The 22,492-nt window shown below is 48.2% G+C and overlaps 1 protein-coding gene across 4 annotated transcripts in view; it reads right to left on the bottom strand.

The window, feature by feature from the left end:
• The window catches only part of USP13 (ubiquitin specific peptidase 13), a 182,497-nt gene that overhangs the window by 43,815 nt on the left and 116,190 nt on the right, over window positions 1–22,492 (bottom strand). The gene's annotated exons all lie outside the window — the stretch shown is intronic.

Genomic DNA, 22,492 nt, shown 5'->3' with positions numbered 1-22,492 from the left:
ATAAATGAGTAATAAATTCTAGCGGTACTCTTAGTGGCTAATCTTGCTATTATGATCTATGACTGTTATATAAGAATAGGCTTTTGTGAGAGACTCTGAATGGTTGGGTCTCTCTGGACTACATGTCGTCTTGTTAGACGTTATAGCCTATAGCTTGATGTCTTTCTATATATCCATCTGAGCTAACAGCATTTGATCATCTTTTCACAAATTTTATGTCTATTTCTGTGTTATACAGTATTTGTTTGTGTGCCTTAAGGCAATATTTTAAGGATATCTAGTAAAGGTTATTTTTTATGGGTTTTTGATGTGAGATGTAATTATATACCCATGAGGTTATCCTATTTCTGTAATCCTATTCTGGATACGGTCTTAATGATATGAAAGGAATGGGACAAAGCTAATCATAACTCATGACACTGTTGTTTAGGGGTCTTTCATAAAGGGAGGAGCTTACATTTAAATAATATAATGAACCATTTATATATCTATATATAATTGTGTGTTTTCTGACATGTCTATTATGCTATTTTTCAGGGGGATTCCTCATTATACATTAGATTAGGGATTAGGCTGATTTACATGATTATTGGCCATAGTATAATATTCTTGTTATGGTGATTTCAGAAAAAATAAAAAAAGGTGAAAGTATTGGTAGATTAATATGTATAGGACACAATTAACACGTAATTTAATGGTCAATGGATAATTTGAATACGAGCACTAGATAATGTATCCTATAACTAGTGTTGAGCGATACCTTCCGATATCAGGAAATATCGTATCGGATTGGATCGGGCCGATACCCAAAAAGTATCGGATATCGCCGATTCCGATACCGGAAACCAATGCAAGTCAATGGGACACAAATATCGGAATGAAAATAAACCCTTTCTTTCCTTGTAGGTTAATTCTACATGAAGTAAAACAACTAAGAATAATGTAGAATGTATTACGCGAAAAGTCGGCAATTCATCAGCGGCATACACCGGTACCCGACAATTTACAACAGAAAGAATAGAGTATCACACATAGATTAGATAGATAGAAACATGTCAGTCACATATATAATAAGTACAGTGATAGTGTTGGTTACTGTACTTGTCATTTAGTGTAAAGGATTTATTTAAAAATATAATAGTGTTTTCATGCACCGTCTCTTTAAAAAAGTCAGCCGGCAATTCAGCATCTGTACCCGACAATTTAGAATAGAAGGAATAGAGAATCATACATAGATTAGATAGAAACATGTCAGTCACATATATATGAAGTACAGTGACAGTGTTGATTACTGTACTTGTCATTTAGTGTTAAAATAAAGGATTTATTTAAACAAAAATTGGCGTGGGGTTCCCCTTAATTTTAGGCTCTAGCGGAGGTTAAGCAGACGGCTGGGGCAGATGTTTGAAGCCTGGGAAGGGGGTAATACCCACGGAGCTTCCCAGGCTACTAATATGAGCCCCCAGCTGAATACCTAGCCTTTACTAGCTATTAAAATGGGGGACCCCCTCAAAAAAATGACATGGGGTCCCCCCTAATTTAATAGCTAGCAAAGGCTAGGCAGACAGCTGGGGGCTGATATTAATAGCCCAGGAAGGGTGCCATGAATATTGGCCCCCTCCCAGGCTAGAAACACCAGCCGTCAGCCGCCCCAGAAATGGCGCATCCATAGGATGCGCCAATTCTGGCACTTAGCCTCGCTCTTCCCACTGCCCTGTAGCGGTGGCAGTGGGGTAATAGGGTTGGGGTTGATGTCAGCTTATAATGCCAGCTGACATCAAGCCCAGGTTAGTAATGGAGAGGCGTCTATAAGACACCCCCATTACTAACCCCATAGTCAAAGTTAAAAAAAAAAACACAAACACCCAGAATAAAGTCCTTTAATTGAAATAAACACACAATTCTTTATTGTTCTAAATTAAACTCTACTTACCATCACGCCCATTCCAGCTGAAGCCAACGATCTCCTGCAATAAAAGAAAAATAATAAAGCAACCTCATCCTTACCTTTCCATGGTTCCCAGGACAGCTTCAGTTCTGCTACATCGAGATGACAGGCTGGACCGCAGCAGAACGCTGCCATCCAGCCTGTCATCCCGCAGACACTGAGAAGCGCAGGCATGCTTGCGCTCCTCAGTGTCTCTCTGTGACGGCATCCAGATGAGCCGAGTTCATATCCAATGAACTCAGCTCACCTCATGCACGTCACTGACAGCGTGGGAGAATTCTCCTGCACTCAGCGCTTCAGCGTGAGAATTTTCCCACGCTGTCAGTGACGTGCATGAGGTGAGCTGAGTTCATTGGACATGACCTCACCTCATTTTATTGCAGGAGATCGTTGGCTTCAGCTGGAATGGGCGTGATGGTAAGTATAGTTTAATTTAGAACAATAAAGAATTGTGTGTTTATTTCAATTAAAGGACTTTTTCTGGGTGTTGTGTTTTTTTTAAATACTTTACTAGAAATTCATGGTGGTCATGTCTAATATTGGCGTGACCCCATGAATTTCAGGCTTAGGGCCAGCTGATAATGCCAAGCTGGCCTTAACCCCTTTATTACCCAGTGAGCCACCGCACCAGGGCCCTGGATGAGTTGGGTACAGCGCCAGAAGATGGCGCTTCTATGAACGCGCCATTTTCCGGGGTGGCTGCGGACTGCAATTTGCAGCGGGTGGGGCCCAGAAAGCTTGGGCCTCCCTACGCTGCGGATTCCAGACCCCAGCTGCCTAGTTGTACCTGGCTGGACACAAAAATAGGGCGAAGCCCCACGTATTTTTTTTTTTAATTATTTCATGAAATTCCTGAAATAATTAAGAAAAAAAGGGCTTCCCTATATTGTTGTGTCCAACCAGGTACAAATAGGCAGCTGGTGGTTGGGGGCAGCCCGTTCCTGCCTGCTGTACCTGGCTGGACACAAATATAGTGCGAAGCCCCATGTCAATTTTTTTAAAATTATTTCATGAAATAATTTTTTAAAAAAAGGGCTTCCCTATATTGTTGTGTCCGGCCAGGTACAAAGAGGCAGCTGGTGGTTGGGCGCAGCCCGTTCCTGCCTGCTGTACCTGGCTGGACGCAAATATAGGGCGAAGCCCCACATCAATTTTTTTTAAATTATTTCATGAATTTCCTGAAATAATTTAAAAAAAATTGACGTGGGACTTCGCACTATATTTGTGTCCAGCCAGGTACAGCAGGCAGGAACGGGCTGCGCCCAACCACCAGCTGCCTATTTGTACCTGGCCGGACACAACAATATAGGGAAGCCCTTTTTTTCTTTATTATTTCATGAATTTATGAAATAATTAAAAAAAAAAAAATAGGTGGGGCTTCTCCCTATTTGTGTGTCCAGCCAGGTACAACTAGGCAGCTGGGGGATGGAATCTGCAGCGCAGGGAGGCCCAAGCTTTCTGCCCCCCCCCCGGTGCAAATTGCAGTCCGCAGCCACCCCGGAAAATGGCGCGTTCATAGAAGCTGGATGCTGTACCTGGCTGGCATACAAAAATATGGCAAAGCCCACGTCAAAATTTTTGGGAAAAATTAATTAAAAAATAAATAATTAGGGACTGCATCTTTATTAACTCCTCAAATGTCATTTAGTGTTAAAATAAAGGATTTATTTAAAAAAAAATTGGAGTGGGATCCCCCATAATTTTAGGCTCTAGCGGAGGTTAAGCAGACGGCTGGGGCAGATGTTTGAAGCCTGGGAAGTGGGTAATACCCACGGAGCTTCCCAGACTACTAATATCAGCCCCCAGCTGAATACCTAGCCTTTACTAGCTATTAAAATGGGGGACCCCCCCAAAAAAATGACGTGGGGTACCCCCTATTTAATAGCTAGCAAAGGCTAGGCAGACAGCTGGGGGCTGATATTAATAGCCCAGGAAGGGTGCCATGAATATTGGCCCCCTCCCAGGCTAGAAACACCAGTCGTCAGCTGCCCCAGAAATGGCGCATCCATAGGATGCGCCAACTCTGGCACTTAGCCTCGCTGTTCCACGCTGCCCTGGTGCGGTGGCATGGGGTAATAGGGTTGGGGTTCATGTCAGCGCCAGCTGCCATGAAGCCCAGGTTAGTAATGATGGGCGTCTATAAGACACCCCCATTACTAACCTACAAAGTGTTAAAAAGAAAACACACACTACACCCAGAAAAAAATAATTTATTTGAAATAAAACACACAATTTTATTTAATTCTTAGTTTACTAAAAAAAATAGTTACCTGTCCACGTTCCAGATGGTGACAGCTGTGCATGGCTGCTGTAAGCTCACACTGCGGGGAACACGTCCGCTCCCGGCAGCGGTAGCCACTGACTGAGGTCACCGGAGTGCATTCAGGCAGCGCAGCTCCGGAGACCTCCTTTACGGCACTGCTGTACCGTGGGAATTTCTCACGGTACAGCAGGGCCGTAAAGGAGCTAACCGGAGCAGCGCTGCCTGAACTCCGGCGAACCCGCTTATGCAATAACGGTGCGGCTTTACGGCCCCATCATTCTAGCGGCGTCAGCGGTTCAGAGCGGTCACATTCTATGTGGCTGCTCTAAACTGGAGATCATCGTGGGACACTCGTGGACTACTACGGAGGGGTAAGGATAAGGTTGTGGTTTATTATTTTATATTTTATTACAGGAGATCGATGGCTTCGGGGAATTAGGTGTCTAGGTGAGTATAGGTGTAGTTTTTTATTTTTTACTTTATTTTAGGTGGCGATCGGCGGGGACAGGTAATGTATGAACTAATTTATTGTAGGTAACCACTGGCCACCAATGACATGTATTTAAAATTTATTGGGGAAACAGTAGGGCAATTTAAATAACAGGATCAGGCTGATGGGAACTACTGCTCCCATCGAGCTGATCCTGCTGGCACGAGTGGACGGGGGACAGACATAGGCCGATGGGAGTAGTAGTGTCACATCGGCCTATGTCTGCCTGCACGCACACACCCGCACACACCCGCAGACACCGCACACACCCGCAGACATCGCACAGACACCGCGCACACCCGCACACATCGCACAGACATCGCACAGACACCCCGCACACACTCGCAGACACACGCACAGACACCCCGCACACACTCGCAGACACACGCACAGACACCCACACACACCAATCATGACGGGCTGATCGTCTGGGAGGTGAGGCTGACCTGTGCGGCCGTGGGAAAGTTCATGTGAGTTCATGCAATGCAATCAAGCATGAACTCACGTAAACCCTCTGAGGGCACCGCGGCTACTTCAAATGAACAGCTGATCAGCATCACCTGATACCTCAGCTGTTCATTTGTAATAACCGGCGGGAAAGCGCAGCACAGAACGGGAAAGTCGGCGGTGAAGTCTTTTCACTGCCGGCTTCCCCACCCGGGTCCTTCGCTCCCCGCTCCTTGGTGCTGCGTTCCCCGCCCGGTCCTAACTTACGATCGGGATGGGAGGTGGTGAGGGGAGCGGAGGATCGGGGTGGGAGGCTGCGGGGAAGCAGTATGGAGCTGTGTGATTGTTTAAAAGCCGGCGGCTTTTTACCGCCCGCCGGCTTTTAAACGATCAGGAGAATTCTCCCACGCTGGGATGGCATTCTGATGACAGGCTGGATCGCAGCTGAGCGCTGCCATCCAGCTTGTCATCCTTCAGAGACACTGCAGAGCGCAGGCATTATGGGAACTTCCAATTCCGGTATTCGATATTGTAAAAGTATCAGAATTAAGTATCGGAATTCCGATACCGCGAATATCGGCCGATACCCGATATTTCAGTATCGGAATGCTCAACACTAGTTATAGGTAGTGTTGAGCATTCCGATACTGAAATATCGGGTATCGGCCGATATTCGCGGTATCGGAATTCCGATACTTAATTCCGATACTTTTGCAATATCGTATACCGGAATCGGAAGTTCCCATAATGCAATGAGCCATTTTCATTTTATTCAGCCAATGAGGATCCTAAGAAGTGTGGGCACATCCTGTTAGGCATGTAGGCATCTTAACTAATGGCATGGCTGTGATTGGCTGCTGAAATGATGTCATGATGCACTATAAAAGCTGCCGCCGCCATTTTGAGCTCACTCTGCTGTGAATTCAGTTAGGGATAGGATGCTGTTGTTCTGAGGGACAGTTTTAGCTACCTATTTGGTCTATTCTGCTTTACCCAAGCTACTTTATAAATCGCTGTGCCTTGCAGTGCTAGTGCACAGTTCTCTGTGCTGTTCACCGCTTTCTGCAAGGTCTCTGTGTGTGAGTGCAGCTCACCCTGTAGTGTGTGCTTTTTTTGGTCTTGCAGCGCTAGTGCACAGTGCTCTGCATCTGTACTGTTCACCGCTGTCTGCAAGGTCTGGTGTGTGAGTGCAGCTCACCCTGTAGTGTGTGCTTCAACCACGTCTGGTTGTAGTGCACTCAGTGTGTGTCACTGCCTCATACATTGTCCTTTTTTGCCAATTCATAATTTTTCCTGATTTCTCCTATTAGTGTGGTGGTTCCATCCGTATTCAGCTAAATTGGTTCCAAACACACTATATAGGAGTAGTTAGAGGACCCTTTCTGCAGCATTGGGCCCTGCAGCCCCAGCCAGATTAGTATTAGCCTATTTTTTGCAGCCTCATCTATTGCATTGTAGGTTACCTTACATTGTAATAGCTACAAAAAGTTTGTGATACTATCGTTATTACATCTTTAGGCACATCCAGTGTCTTTTTGTGACAAAAAAAACCTAAATAAAGTTCACCAAACACTCCACTTTACAGTTGTGTAGGCCACATTAGCTCATATTAAAGTCTAGTCCACACTTTATAAAATTAGTGTTTCTTATACCTGTTAGCAGCTGTTCAGGAATAAGCACACTAAGCCCTTAGTACTTTTCTGCCTATCTTTATCAGTCTACCAAGATGAAGAAGGCAGGGAGTAAGGCATGTGGTCGTGGTCGTGGGCGTGGAGTTTCTGCAGGGAGAGGACGTGAGGATTCTGTGCCTGCAGGGAGAGGACGTGGGGATTCTGTGCCTGCTGCGGGCACCAGTGACTCAGCATCCCCCAGTTTTACCAGGGAACAGTCCTTTATGCGCAGCTTTGTAGGAGCCATCTCTATTTCTGATCTCTGAATCTCTTGGCTTGGAAAGAGGGGGCCAGCCAAGCAGAATTCGAGAATTTGAAGAAGAGGTAGTATGCAGTGATGCGCAACCGTTTTGTCTCTCTGAATCTGAAGAGGCGGGTGGGCCAGTGCCTATGGTCAGCAGCACACCTCAGTACGCATCTGATGATGAGACTCAGGTGCCACTTTCTGGTGCGTACTGTGCTGTCGAGACTACCCAGGAGAAGCAGTTGTTTGAAGAGGGTGGTGTAGATGATGAGGTCCTTGACCCATCATGGCGTGAGGGACAGGAAGGTGGTGGGAGCAGCTCTGAAGAAGAGATTCCCCGAACAGCCCAAAAAGGAGGGAGAGGGAGGGGGCAGACTTGGTTGCCTGTAGCCTCCACTTCGGCACCCATTAGGAGCATGGCTCTTCCAAAACCCAAAGCGGGCGCTCCCAAGACTTGCAGTGCCTGGTCCTTTTTTGACACAGTTGCAGATGACATTTGCTTTGTCAAATGCAAGCTGTGTAATCAGAAGGTGAAAAGAGGGAAAAGTGTCAGCAACCTCAATACCACAAATATGTGGAAACATGTGCGGACCAAGCACGTGGTGGAGTTACAAAAACACACTGAAGACCTAGGCCAACCTACAGCGCCACCTACCACCTCTTCAGCTCGTGTTGTAGCCTCTTCCTCCAGCTCACACACAGCTGGTTCGGCTTCCTCACAGGATCACCATGGAAGAATCTCTGGCACTGTTGTACAGAGACACAGTGTAATTTCACCCACAGCACCACTTTCCCAGTCATCCTCACACTCCCAGGCCAGTCTACAGCCATCGTTAGCACAGGCATGAGAGAAAAGGCACCCATACTCGGCAAACCACCCCCGAGCACAGGCTCTGAATGCTGGCATTGCTAAACTACTGGCCCTTGAAATGCTATCATTCAGGCTGGTGGAGACTGACACATTCCGTAACTTTAAGGCATTGGCAGTCCCACAATACAACGTGCCCAGCCAATTTTATTTCAGCAGGCAAGCCGTCCCTGCCCTGCAACATCATGTGGAGGGAAAAATTAAACATGCGCTACAAAACGCCGTCAGTAGCAAGGTCCACCTGACCACCGATGCGTGGACCAGTAAGCATGGACAGGGACAATACCTTTCCCTCACTGCCCATTGGGTAAATGTTGTGGAGCCGGGTACAGATCTTGAGAGTGGCGCTGTACGTGTTCTGCCAACTCCAAGGATTGCAGGAATCCAGTCTGTACACATTGACTCCTCCTCATACTCCAGTTCCTCTGAATCAGCGCTGCAGGAGCCGTCACGGTCTACCTCCACATCGACCCGTGAACGGTTACCTGTTATGGTGACCAATATGAGCACAGCCGTGGCCAAACGTCAACAGGCCGTATTAAAATTAATTTCTTTGGGGAATCGAAGCCACACAGCGCAGGAGCTCTGGAATGCCATCAAGCAGCAGAGCGACGTGTCGTTTGTGCCAGCGAATCTCCAGCCAGGCATGGTACTGTGTGACAATGGCCGAAATCTGGTGGCAGCTCTGGGCCTAGGCAACCTCACTCACATCCCATGTCTGGCACATGTGCTCAACTTGGTCGTGCAGAGTTTTTTGAGGGACTATCCGGATCTTGATGCACTGCTTCACAAGGTCCGCATAGAGTGCGCTCACTTGCGGCGTTCCAGCAATGCAAGATCACGCATTGCAGCTCTGCAGCGCCGATTACGTCTTCCGGAACATCGCATCATATGTGACCTACCCACCAGGTGGAATTCAACGTTACATATGTTGGAGAGGTTGTGTGAGCAGCAGGCAGCAGTAATGGAGTACCAGCTGCAGCAGGCGCAAACAAGTCGAAGTGCGCGCCGTTCACACTTCACCACCACTGAGTGGGTGTCACGGGTGTGTCGCCACGAAGATCGTCACGATTACACAGCCTGACTTCTCACAGCTGACTTTTTGGTGCTTTGTGTTTTCGGCAGTGAGGGAGTTAATTCTCTCTCTCTCTGTGCTAGACGAGGTCCAGCCTCGCCCAGCTGCAATCAATGCTGCTGTAGTGAGTCTCCTTCAAATACCTGCTGGTCTGTTTGGGAAGTGTCGGTGAAAGCATTTCATACAGACTTACAGAGCGGATCGTGGTATTTGGAGTTTCTGAGATAAGTGTATTTGGAGTGTTTTTTCCCTTCCTCGCTTTATCATTTATCTCCTTTCCCGTTGGTGTTCCCTCTGTTGTAGTTGTGTAGTTTTTGTATGCAAGGTGGTTTTGGTTTTTCCCTTGTACTGTCTCGTTCGTCTAAGTACTGTGTGTGGGCATATTATTACTTGTCCTCTTTTGTTGTGATCGGGGTCCTTCTCAGGACTAGATTACTTAGGTGCAGGGATCCTCAGGAGGTAGGGGTTACGCTGGCGGCCTGGACCTCTGTACCTTTAACAGTACCTCCAGGTTGAGGGATTAGTCAGGGCCCCAGCTTAGGGTCAGCTTAGGCCCCCTACCTCCAGTATACAGAGACAGCGTGACATTTTCACCGACCCACTTAGTTTTTCTCCAGCTACCATGGATCCAGTAGCCGGTCTAGCTCGGCAGTTGCAGAGTTTGTCCATGGAGCTGGCGGACGTTAGGTCCAAGGTTTTGCATCCTCTGGAGCAAGCCGGACCAGAACCTAAAGTAGCTCTCCCTGACAGGTTCACTGGGGGGCGGGACAAGTTTTTTGTTTTCCGGGAGGCATGCAAATTGTACTTTCGGCTGCGGCCTCGGTCATCGGGGAGTGAAGAACAAAGGGTGGGAATTGTCATCTCGCTCCTACAAGGGGACCCACAATCTTGGGCGTTCTCTCTTCCCCCGGGCTCCTCGGCTCTCCAGTCAGTGGATAGGTTTTTCGCTGCTCTGGGACTCGTATATGATGACCCAGATCGGATCTCCCTTGCTGAGTCTAAGTTACGTAGGATCCAGCAGGGAGATCGTCCGGCGGAGGAATTCTGTTCGGAGTTCCGTAGGTGGGCCACGGACACCCAGTGGAATGACCCGGCTCTTAGGAGCCAGTTTTGTCAAGGTTTATCCGACAAATTACAGGATGTGTTGGCACAGTATGACTCTCCCGCGTCACTGGAAGCCGCTATGGCCCTGGCTATTCGCGTTGACAGACGGCTTCGGGAGAGGTGCGGGATAACTCGACCCCCTGTGATGACTCCACCTCCTACAAGGTCCCCTCATATGGTGGTTCCCCTGGTCAGTCCAGAGGAGCCTATGCAATTAGGAGGGACATCATTTCGGGGGAGGGGACCGGTGGTGCGCCATAAGACAGGAAGGTGTTTCTTCTGCGGGAGAAAGGGACATTTTATTGGGGGGTGTCCATCCCGTCCCTTGCAGAGTGAAGAGTCGTCGGAAAACTGTTGATCCCAGGTTGTGTGGTGGACGGCAATCTGGGAGTAGGTATTTCGTCCCTAGGTTCGTCTCAGTTTCTCGTACCGGCGGAGGTGGTGGTGGGTACGAGAACTGAGAGGATATCTGTTCTTCTGGATAGTGGGGCCGGGGCTAATCTGGTTGATGCTCGGTTTGCCCGGGTTCAAGGTATGCGATTGAGTGAGTTGGCTAAACCCATCCCCATATTCTCGATCGATGCCAGGCCTCTCGGTCAGGGAAGTTTTTTGCAAGCTGTGCATGACGTAAAACTTCAAGTGGGGGCGATACATAAAGAACTGTTGTCTTGCTACGTGTTGGAGGGTCTTCCCACTCCTATAGTGTTGGGCCTTCCTTGGTTAACTAAGCATAACCCGGTTATTAATTGGCAAACCAGAGAGATAAGCCAATGGAGTAAATTCTGTAATAAAAACTGCATGAACACGGTCATCGGTGCGGTTACTCCTTGGGTCTTACCTCCATTTCTGGCGGACTTTGAGGATGTATTCTCGGAGAAAGGGTGTCAGGAACTACCTACTCATCGCGAGTATGACTGTTCTGTAAAACTGCTCCCTGAGGCCAAGTTACCTAAAGCTAGGTTGTATAACCTTTCTGGTCCTGAGAGGCAGGCCATGAAGGATTATATTTCAGAAAGTCTGGCTAAGGGGCATATTAGACCTTCATCTTCACCGGTGGCTGCGGGGTTCTTCTTTGTTAAGAAGAAAGATGGAGGCCTACGCCCTTGCCTGGATTTCCGTGAACTTAATCGGATTACGGTCCGAGATCCGTATCCACTCCCACTTATTCCCGATCTCTTTAATCAGATCGTGGGCGCCAAATGGTTCTCTAAGTTGGATCTCAGAGGGGCGTACAATCTGATTAGGATGAAGGAGGGGGATGAGTGGAAGACGGCGTTTAACACTCCGGAGGGGCATTATGAGAACCTTGTCATGCCATTCGGTCTGACTAATGCCCCGGCGGTGTTCCAACACTTTGTTAATGACATTTTTCGCCGCCTGGTGGGACAGTTTGTTGTCATATATCTGGATGATATCTTAATTTACTCGCCGGATCTGGTGTCTCATCAGGAGCACGTTAGGCAGGTGTTACAGATCTTGCGGGATAATAAACTGTATGCCAAATGGGAAAAGTGTGTGTTCGCCGTACAGGAACTCCAGTTTTTAGGCTTCCTGGTTTCAGCGTCCGGTTTTCGTATGGACCCTGGGAAAGTGCGGGCAGTTCTTGAGTGGGATCGGCCAGAGAATCTTAAGGCACTACAACGTTTCCTGGGGTTTGCTAATTATTACCGGAAGTTCATTCGTAATTTCTCGTCCATGGTTAAGCCTCTCACAGACATGACTAAAAAGGGGACGGATTTTTCTAGGTGGTCTGACAAGGCTTGTCAAGCATTCTCCTGCTTGAAAAAATGTTTTGCCTCGGCACCCATACTCATTCAACCTGATGCGTCACAGCCATTCATTGTAGAGGTAGACGCTTCCGAGGTAGGGGTGGGAGCAGTATTGTCACAAGGTTCGTCCCCTGGTAAGTGGCATCCGTGCGCCTTTTTCTCTAAAAAATTGTCGTCCGCTGAGAGGAATTACGATGTCGGCAATAGGGAACTCTTGGCCATTAAGTTAGCTTTTGAGGAGTGGCGCCATTTTTTGGAGGGGGCAGTCCATCCGGTCACCGTCATCACCGATCACAAGAACCTGCTATATCTGGAGTCCGCGAAACGTCTGAATCCCAGACAAGCTAGGTGGTCATTGTTTTTTACCAGGTTTAATTTTGTCGTTACATATCGTCCTGGGTCAAAAAATGTAAAGGCGGATGCCTTATCTCGCAGTTTCCCTGGGGCCGGGAATACGGACGACCCGATTCCTATCCTTCAGGAGGGGGTGGTGGTTTCGGCAGTATGCTCTGAGCTGGAGGAGGAGGTATTGGAGGCTCAGGGGGACGCCCCTGTTGGACCTCCGGGGAGACTGTTTGTTCCAGATCAGTTGCGACAAAAGGTGATCGAGGCACACCATAACTCAGTTTTGGCAGGACACCCGGGGAGTAAAGCAACTGTGGATCTCCTCTCGCGTCGGTTTTGGTGGCCTAACTTACATAAGGAGGTGGTAACTTTTGTCGCGTCCTGTGGGGTTTGTGCGCGCTCTAAGACCTCACATACCCGTCCGTCTGGGGCCCTCTTACCTTTGAAGATCCCGGAGCGTCCTTGGACTCATCTGTCTATGGACTTTATTACGGACCTCCCTCCGTCTTCGGGTAAAACGGTCATACTCGTTGTAGTGGACAGGTTCAGCAAGATGGCACATTTTATCGCTCTTCCGGCTCTCCCTAATGCTAAAACTCTTGCGCAGGTGTTCATTGGGGAGATTGTGAGGCTTCACGGGGTACCCTCCGATGTGGTGTCTGATCGGGGGTCTCAGTTTGTGTCCAAGTTCTGGAAGGCGTTTTGTGCACGGCGGGGGATGCATTTGTCATTCTCATCGGCTTTTCACCCTCAGACCAATGGTCAGACGGAACGTATGAACCAGAGCTTGGAGACATATCTCCGGTGTTTTGTGTCAGAGAACCAGGAGGACTGGGCTTCTTTCTTACCTCTGGCAGAGTTTGCTCTTAATAATAGGCGGAGCGAGTCCACTGGTAAGTCCCCGTTTTTTGGGGCATATGGTTTTCACCCCCAGTTTTGTACTTTCAGTAGGGGGGGCTCTTCGGGGGTTCCTGAGGAGGAACGATTTTCCTCATCACTCGCTTCAGTATGGAGAGTGGTGCTGAAGAATCTGAATACTATGGGGAACCGATACAAACGTATGGCTGATAGGAGGAGAGTGTCTGGTCCGGACCTAAGTGTGAACGATCGGGTATGGTTGTCTACCAGGAATAAACTTAAGGTTCCCTCCTGGAAACTGGGTCCCAGGTTCATCGGGCCATACAGAATCAGTTCTATTATTAATCCGGTGGCATTCCGTCTTGACCTCCCCCCTACGTTTAAAATTCACAACGTGTTCCACAGATCGTTGCTTAAGAGGTATGTGGCGCCGGTGGTACCGTCACCTTTACCTCCCCCTCCAGTGGTGGTCAATGGTAACTTGGAGTTCCAGGTATCAAGGGTCATCGATTCACGTTTTAATCGCCGGTCCCTTCAGTACCTGGTTCATTGGAAAGGGTATGGTCCTGAGGAGAGGATGTGGGTTCCTGCGTCGGATATTAACGCAGACCGATTAGTTCGGGCCTTCCACACGACTCACCCGGATAAACCTGGCCCTGAGGGTCCGGAGGCCCCTCGTAGAAGGGGGGGTACTGTCACGGGTGTGTCGCCACGAAGATCGTCACGATTACACAGCCTGACTTCTCACAGCTGACTTTTTGGTGCTTTGTGTTTTCGGCAGTGAGGGAGTTAATTCTCTCTCTCTCTGTGCTAGACGAGGTCCAGCCTCGCCCAGCTGCAATCAATGCTGCTGTAGTGAGTCTCCTTCAAATACCTGCTGGTCTGTTTGGGAAGTGTCGGTGAAAGCATTTCATACAGACTTACAGAGCGGATCGTGGTATTTGGAGTTTCTGAGATAAGTGTATTTGGAGTGTTTTTCCCTTCCTCGCTTTATCATTTATCTCCTTTCCCGTTGGTGTTCCCTCTGTTGTAGTTGTGTAGTTTTTGTATGCAAGGTGGTTTTGGTTTTTCCCTTGTACTGTCTCGTTCGTCTAAGTACTGTGTGTGGGCATATTATTACTTGTCCTCTTTTGTTGTGATCGGGGTCCTTCTCAGGACTAGATTACTTAGGTGCAGGGATCCTCAGGAGGTAGGGGTTACGCTGGCGGCCTGGACCTCTGTACCTTTAACAGTACCTCCAGGTTGAGGGATTAGTCAGGGCCCCAGCTTAGGGTCAGCTTAGGCCCCCTACCTCCAGTATACAGAGACAGCGTGACAGTGGGCCTCTATGAAGGACATTTGCCACGTTTTGCGTGCCTTCGATTATTCCACGCGGATGGCGAGTGCAGATGATGCACTAGTCAGCATGACTATCCCCCTTATCTGCCTGCTTGAAAAAACACTGCAAGCACTAAGGGACGAGGTTTTGGAAGAGGTGGAGGATGAGGAGTCACAAATGCCATCTGCTTCTCTACAGTCTGCTCAACGTGGTTCCTCACAAAGGCCTAGGCAGGGGACACTTTGTGAGGAGGATGAGGAGGAGTCAATGGATGAGGAAGACATCTGTCCAGAGGAGGGAGGTACACAATGCTCTAGTAGTCAGTATCTAGAGCGAGGGTGGGGTGATGCAGACCAGGCAGAGATCACGCCTCAAGCAGGGGACAGCGTTTCTTGGCCAGTTGGCAGTCTGCAGCACATGGTTGATTTCATGCTGCAGTGCCTGAGAAACGACCGCCGCATCGCCCACATTCTCAACACGGCTGATTATTGGGTGTCCACCCTCCTAGATCCTCGCTACCAGGACAACAAAGCCTCATAACACCGTTGAACCGGGAGCGTAAAATGCGGGAGTACCAAGACGCACTGGTGCATTCCATCATGTTCTCCATTCCAACCGAGAGCAGTGCTGCTAGTGCTTTACAAAGCAGCTCAGTGCGTCGAGGCAGTGGAGGAAGCTCTGCACAAAGAGGGAGCAGAAGCAGCGCCTCAGCACAAGGCAAGACCAGTATGGCCGAAATGTGGCAAAGTTTTGTGTCCCCGCCGCCACAAATGTCTACACCATCACAGACGGCTCCAGTCAGCAGGAGGCAACGTTTCCGTCAGATGGTGACAGACTACATGTCTTGCCCTCTTAGTGTACTCCCAGACGTCTCTTCTCCCTTCAAGTTTTGGGTCTGTAAGCTAGATACATGGCCAGAGCTAAGTCAGTATGCATTGGAGGTGCTAGCTTGCCCTGCTGCTAGTGTATTATCGGAACGAGTCTTTAGTGCCGCAGGTGGTGTACTAACAGACCGTCGCATGCGACTATCCTCCGATAACGTTGACCAGCTTACTTTTCTCAAAATGAACAAGGCCTGGATCTCTCATGAATTTGCCAGTCCTCTTCCAGAATAAATAATTGTTGGCAAAAGTATCCAGGTCTCCTGTTCTGTTCATGTTTCTACCACCTGAACTGTAATCCCTGAGCTCCAACACCGCCAGTTGGCGCTCGGAAGTGCCGTCTGCACAGTCAACACTTGCTGCCGTGTCATTGGGGTTCAGTAACGTCAACTGTTCCCCGGCTGTGCGGACGGCAATTTCTCCTGCTCTGTCCACATTCTCACTACTACAGATTTTAAAGTTGCTCCAATTACACCGCTGGCTCCTCTGTTTTCAGTATTATCCCTGAGCTCCAACACCGCCAGTTGGCGCTCAGAAGTGCGCTCGGAAGTGCCGTCTGCACAGTCAACACTTGCTGCCGTGTTATTGGGGTTCAGTAACGTCAGCTGTTCCCCTGCTGTGCGGACGGCAATTTCTCCTGCTCTGTCCACATTCTCACTACTACTGATTTTAAAGTTGCTCCAATTACACCTCTGGCTCCTCTGTTTTCAGTATTATCCCTGAGCTCCAACACCGCCAGTTGGCGCTCGGAAGTGCCGTCTGCACAGTCAACACTTGCTGCCGTGTTATTGGGGTTCAGTAACGTCAGCTGTTCCCCTGCTGTGCGGACGGCAATTTCTCCTGCTCTGTCCACATCCACTGTACTACTGATTTAAAACCTCCTCCAAATACACCTCTGGCTCCTCTGTTTTCAGTATTATCCCTGAGCTCCAACACCGCCAGTTGGCGCTCGGAAGTGTCGTCTGCACAGTCAACACTTGCTGCCATGCTATTGGGGTTCGGTAACGTCAGCTGTTCCCCTGCTGTGCGGACGGCAATTTCTCCTGCTCTGTCCACATTCTCACTACTACAGATTTTAAAGTTGCTCCAATTACACCTCTGGCTCCTCTGTTTTCAGTATTATCCCTGAGCTCCAACACCGCCAGTTGGCGCTCGGAAGTGCCATCTGCACAGTCAACACTTGCTGCCGTGTTATTGGGGTTCAGTAACGTCAGCTGTTCCCCTGCTGTGCGGACGGCAATTTCTCCTGCTCTGTCCACATCCACTGTACTACTGATTTAAAACCTCCTCCAAATACACCTCTGGCTCCTCTGTTTTTAGTATTTACCCTGGGCTCCAATACCGCTAGTTGCTGCTCAGAAGTGCCGTCTGCACAGTCAACGCTTGCTCCAGTGTTATTGGGGTTCAGTAACGTCAGCTGTTCCCCTGCTGTGTGTCCGGCAAATTCTCCTGCTTTGTCCACATCCACTGTACTACTGATTTAAAACTTGCTCCAATTACACCTCTGGCTCCACTCTGTTTTTAGTATTTACCCTGGGTTCCAGCACCGCCAGCTGGTTCTCGGTAGTTCCATTTGCTCTTGTACCTTCTACTACCCATCCGGGTTCCAGTACCGTCAGCTGGTTCTCGGCAGTGCCTTTGGATTAGGTGCCTCCTTCTCAGTATCCAAGTTCCACCAACGTCTGCTGGTTCTTGGTAGTGCTTTCTGGCACAGGTACCTCCTGCTTAGTAACCGAGTTCCAGTACCGTCAGCTGGTCTTCGGCAGTTCCATTGGCTTTTGTACCTTCTGCTACCCATCCGGGTTCCAGTACCGTCAGCTGGTCCTCGGTAGTTCCATTTGCTCTTGTATCTTCTACTACCCATCCGGGTTCCAGTACCGTCAGCTGGTTCTCGGCAGTGACTTTGGCACGGGTACTCCCTCCTGCCCAGCCTGGTTCCAGCACGCCAGCTGTTTCCGGGTAGTGTCAACGTCACTTTGCCTCCAATGCGTTGTCCTGTCGTGTTGCGGTCGGGTTAGCCGACTCTATGGTGCCTGCAGTTTAGGTGACTCCTATGTGGGCTGCGGGATCTGGCAATGAAGGCTGGTTCCATAGTGCCAATAGGACAAGCACCCCCTGTAGGACTGTAGGTTTTGGTAACTGCGGCCGTCTCGCGGCCTTGAACTTTTTTTTACATGGGTACCTTCTGCTACGCATCCGGGTTCCAGTACCGTCAGCTGGTTCTCGGCAGTGCCTTTGGATTAGGTGCCTCCTTCTCGGTATCCAAGTTCCACCAACGTCTGCTGGTCCTTGGTAGTGCTTTCTGGCACAGGTACCTCCTGCTTAGTAACCGAGTTCCAGTACCGTCAGCTGGTCTTCGGCAGTTCCATTGGCTCTTGTACCTTCTGCTACCCATCCGGGTTCCAGTACCGTCAGCTGGTCTTCGGCAGTTCCATTGGCTCTTGTACCTTCTACTACCCATCCGGGTTCCAGTACCGTCAGCTGGTTCTCGGCAGTGCCTTTGGATTAGGTGCCTCCTTCTCGGTATCCAAGTTCCACCAACGTCTGCTGGTTCTTGGTAGTGCTTTCTGGCACAGGTACCTCCTGCTTAGTAACCGAGTTCCAGTACCGTCAGCTGGTCTTCGGCAGTTCCATTGGCTCTTGTACCTTCTGCTACCCATCCAGGTTCCAGTACAGTCAGCTGGTCCTCGGTAGTTCCATTTGCTCTTGTACCTTCTACTACCCATCCGGGTTCCAGTACCGTCAGCTGGTTCTCGGCAGTGACTTTGGCACGGATACTCCCTCCTGCCCAGCCTGGTTCCAGCACGCCAGCTGTTTCCGGGTAGTGTCAACGTCACTTTGCCTCCAATGCGTTGTCCTGTCGTGTTGCGGTCGGGTTAGCCGACTCTATGGTGCCTGCAGTTTAGGTGACTCCTATGTGGGCTGCGGGATCAGGCAATGAAGGCTGGTTCCATAGTGCCAATAGGACAAGCACCCCCTGTAGGACTGTGGGTTTTGGTAACTGCGGCCGGCTCGTGGCCTTGAACTTTTTTTTACATGGGTACCTTCTGCTACCCATCCGGGTTCCAGTACCGTCAGCTGGTTCTCGGCAGTGCCTTTGGATTAGGTGCCTCCTTCTCGGTATCCAAGTTCCACCAACGTCTGCTGGTCCTTGGTAGTGCTTTCTGGCACAGGTACCTCCTGCTTAGTAACAGAGTTCCAGTACCGTCAGCTGGTCTTCGGCAGTTCCATTGGCTCTTGTACCTTCTGCTACCCATCCGGGTTCCAGTACCGTCAGCTGGTTCTCGGTAGTTCCTTCTGCTACATTTCCAAGTTCAAGCTTTTGAAATGGTTCTTGGTAATCACTCTGGATCTCCCTGACGAGGACCCTGAAGACGAGGACCCTGAAGACCAACCCTAAGAAGACGAGGACCCCGAAGACAACGACCCTGAAGGCGAGGACCCTGAAGACCACCCCGAAGAAGACTAGGACCCTGAAGACCACCCCGAAGAAGACGAGGACCCTGAAGACCACCCCGAAGAAGACGAGGACCCCGAAGACGAGGACCCAGAAGACCAACCCGAAGAAGACGAGGACCCCGAAGACGAGGACCCCCGAAGACGACGACCCTGAAGACCACCCCGAAGAAGACCAAGAAGATGACCCTGAAGAAGTTGACCAAGAGGACAAAGAAGAGAAGACAAGCACCAAGATACAGAAGAACAAGAGACAGAAAACCAAGAAGCAGAAATACAAGAAGCTGCAGAACAAAAAGCGGAAGAACATTAGGCATAAGACTAAAAATCAGAGCAAAAGATAATATCTAAATTATAAGCAGAAGATGACTAAGCAGTGTATGGGGGTGAGTCCGTTCCTCCTCGTGGTGCCCCTGGAAAAGACCTGCTGCTGCAGGCCAAACTGAACGCGGACAAATCCTGTTGTAAATCTTTTGTGACGGGCAGAACGAAAGGTGTAATGTCCAACCTTTTATAGATAACAACTACAGGAATGCCTGTCACAAATAAGAATATGATGAAGAAGAAGAATACGAAGAAGATGAAGAAGTAGAATATGAAGAATGTAAAAAAAAAAGAATAATACGAAGAAGGTGAAGAAGAAGAGGATGAAAAAGATGCTGAGGATGATGAAGGAGAAAGTGTGGGAGAAGTAAAAAAGAAGGTGAAGAGCATGGAAGTAGTGAAACATAAATATCTGACAAAATCTAAAAATACTTAACATAGTCAATATTTCCGTAACTCAGAAAGTCTTAAAAAAAATATTAATTCCTGCTATTCCATTTGATTGGGCTAAACCTCTATGCCTTTATTGTCTCCCCCACCTCCCCCAATACATTCTACATTATTCTTAGTTGTTTTCCTTCATGTAGAATTAACCTACAAGGAAAGAAAGGGTTTATTTTCATTCCGATATTTCTGTCCCATTGACTTGCATTGGTTTCCGGTATCGGAATCGGCGATAGCCGATACTTTTTCGGTATCGGTCCGATCCAATCTGATCCGATATTTCCCGATATCGGAAGGTATCGCTCAACACTACCTATAACATTTCACTGTATACTGACTATTTTTGCATTTTGTCTTATGCCTGCATCAGCCTTCTCATTGAAGCTTGCACTACACGATATAACCATCAGAGGGCAGGCCTACCCTGAAAATATGAATAAACAAGAACAGCATGAAAACCAAGCAAAGAATGGAAATGTATAAAGATGTATTTAAATAAGCCGATCTGCTAACATTCTACTCTTTGCAAACTACATAACATTGTGCCCTATGTTCCCTTAAGTGTGATGGCGCTCTCAGATCCCCTGTGGGATGTACGCAGTGCAGTTAGACTTCCGGGACACCGCCCACAGGTAGCGACGTGTGGTGTGCAGCAGTCATGCACCCACTAAAACGGGAGACCTTTTGCTGTGCCACCACAGCCTCCCACCCTCCTGCCCGGTGTCAGGCTGCACAGGAGAGCACAGCTCAAGATCCAGCCAGACTTCCGGGACGCCGGCCACGGGGAGCGATGCATGGTAGGCAGAGCACAGGTGCTCATTAACTTAGAGGGCCTTCAGGTGATAAACTCTACCCCCTTATACTATATATGTCAGACTACACACTGCCTCAGTACCCCCTGATGAAGCAGCACGCAAAACGCACGTAGGGGTATTGGGCAGTGTGGTCCTTATACACTATGGCACATGGTCTGTATAAATATCTGATCTGACTGCTAATTTACTGGAACTGTGTATGTTTTAATGGGTGTCTCCCCCTCTGACGCTAACAGTAACCGTATATTGTCTACATGTGATTTTGATTGCTGTATGCTCTCCACTTGAAAGGTACCTTTATATATGGATGCAAAAAGACCTCTTTAGTGGAGTTTCAATTTGATTGTGTAAAGTCCAAATACAACTTTGATTACTAATGTATTTTAAGGATATTGCATTCAGAAAAAAGTACCCGATAGGACTAGCGCTCCCAGACTTGCAAGGATTGGAAAATTAACTCTTGGTCTTCAAAAGGTTTATTTCACTCTGTTTTCTCAATATAGTATATATTAAAACAATAAAACAACACGTTTCGGCTATAAAAATAAAAAACACATAGCCTTCTTCAGGTATGAATGTATTTTAAGGATATTGCATTGATGGTCTGTACTCATAGATACAAAAGGTTAACCGTTTATTGAACACTTAGAGGCAATCTGAGCCACTACTCAGTACACTGCCGCTTATATGTAAAAATCTTTGTAGCTGACGTAGTGATGTATTAGCCACAATTTGGCCATCACAGAGGAAGACACAGGAAACAGGTCTCAGGTTAATTTCCTGCGGGTTTATTTTACGGCATAAACCCCATCAGGGTTCCACAAAAATAAACAAGTCCTCTCCGAGATCATGAGAAAACAAAAAGGTAAAGTATAGTACAGTTCATAGGTGAGCGGGTTTCGCCCGCTCTCGGTATCACAAACAGTCCAGCAAAGTCCTTCTGTGGAGCTCTCTGGCTTCCATTCACAGTCTGGAAGCTTCCTCCTCCAGACCAAACCAGCGAAAAAACAGTGACTGAGTATTTAACTGCTCCCAGCCACAACCTTGAGGTGGAGATAAACAAAAAAACAGACCCAAGATGGCTGTTTAACATCTTCAGCACCTAACATGCTAAAGGAAAAGGCCATGATTAAGACTCGTTGTCGAAACACGTAGGTCTTTATCTTTGCACAGTTGCACTTTGCCTGTAACACCATGTACAGCAATATTTTATATGGCTAATAAAAGCTAAGTTTTATTTTTATCTATGTGCCGTTTTCGCTGGATCATTTGAATTATTTTGGATCCTCTCCTAGTTGCTCTGGCTGGATCCGTGCGTGGCATAGATTGCTCCACACCCCGAACAGGTGAGCTGACTACTTTTCTTGTATTTAAAGAAACTTCTAGGTTCAGTTCACTGAGGCTCGTAGCCGTAGTGAAACATATCTTAATATTGTACCACACTGCCCATGAATTTTAATTAGTTTTTAGGGGCTCGGTTTTAATAGGTTTTCTGCTTTGTGTGTTAATAAAGATGAATTAAATCCTGACTTGTTGGTATATATTTAACCTGTACACCTGATTATTTTTTATAAATAATGAATGGGGTTTTTTTTTGTTTTTTTTCCTGGAAATGAATAAGTGTGGGGATCCCCATTTATAGCTATTGCAATAATAATGGGCTCTTGTATCCAAATTGTGATATTAAACAGTTGGTAACTACCTGCGTGTTCTGCCCAGTGCCGATCTCTCCAGGCTCAGAGCGGTCAAAGACCGCTCCAGCCAGTGACTCTGCGGCTTCCGCTGATGTCGCATTGACAGGGCAACACCTTCTCTTACGCTCTGCTCTGTTGACAGGGAGTCTCTGCCTATGTCATGCTGATTGACAGCTGGCTCCCAGCAATCTAACTGCGGGGGGCGGCTTTCATTCAGCATGATGTAGACAGTCACGACCCATCAACAGATCAACCCGGAAGAGGAAGAGCTGCTCTGTTGACATACAGCAGCAGAATTGCTGGCAGCAGTGGTCAATGACAGCTCTGAGCTGGCACCGGGTAGAACAGGCAGGTAGTTAGTAACTACCTGTCTGTTCATTCTTAGGACCATGGTAATAAAAAAAATCAATAATAACAGTAGCTAGGAAAATTAGAGTTGGAATAAAACATCTAATGTATAGTGGAGAGATATAGGGAGA

The sequence above is a fragment of the Phyllobates terribilis genome, unplaced genomic scaffold (assembly GCF_046119375.1).
Source record: "Phyllobates terribilis strain yellow unplaced genomic scaffold, ASM4611937v1 Scaffold_3__8_contigs__length_932513732, whole genome shotgun sequence".
In the NCBI taxonomy this organism is placed as follows: Eukaryota; Metazoa; Chordata; class Amphibia; order Anura; family Dendrobatidae; genus Phyllobates; species Phyllobates terribilis.
The sequence above is the reverse complement of the archived record's forward strand: the minus strand, read 5'-3'. Positions and strand labels throughout refer to the sequence as shown.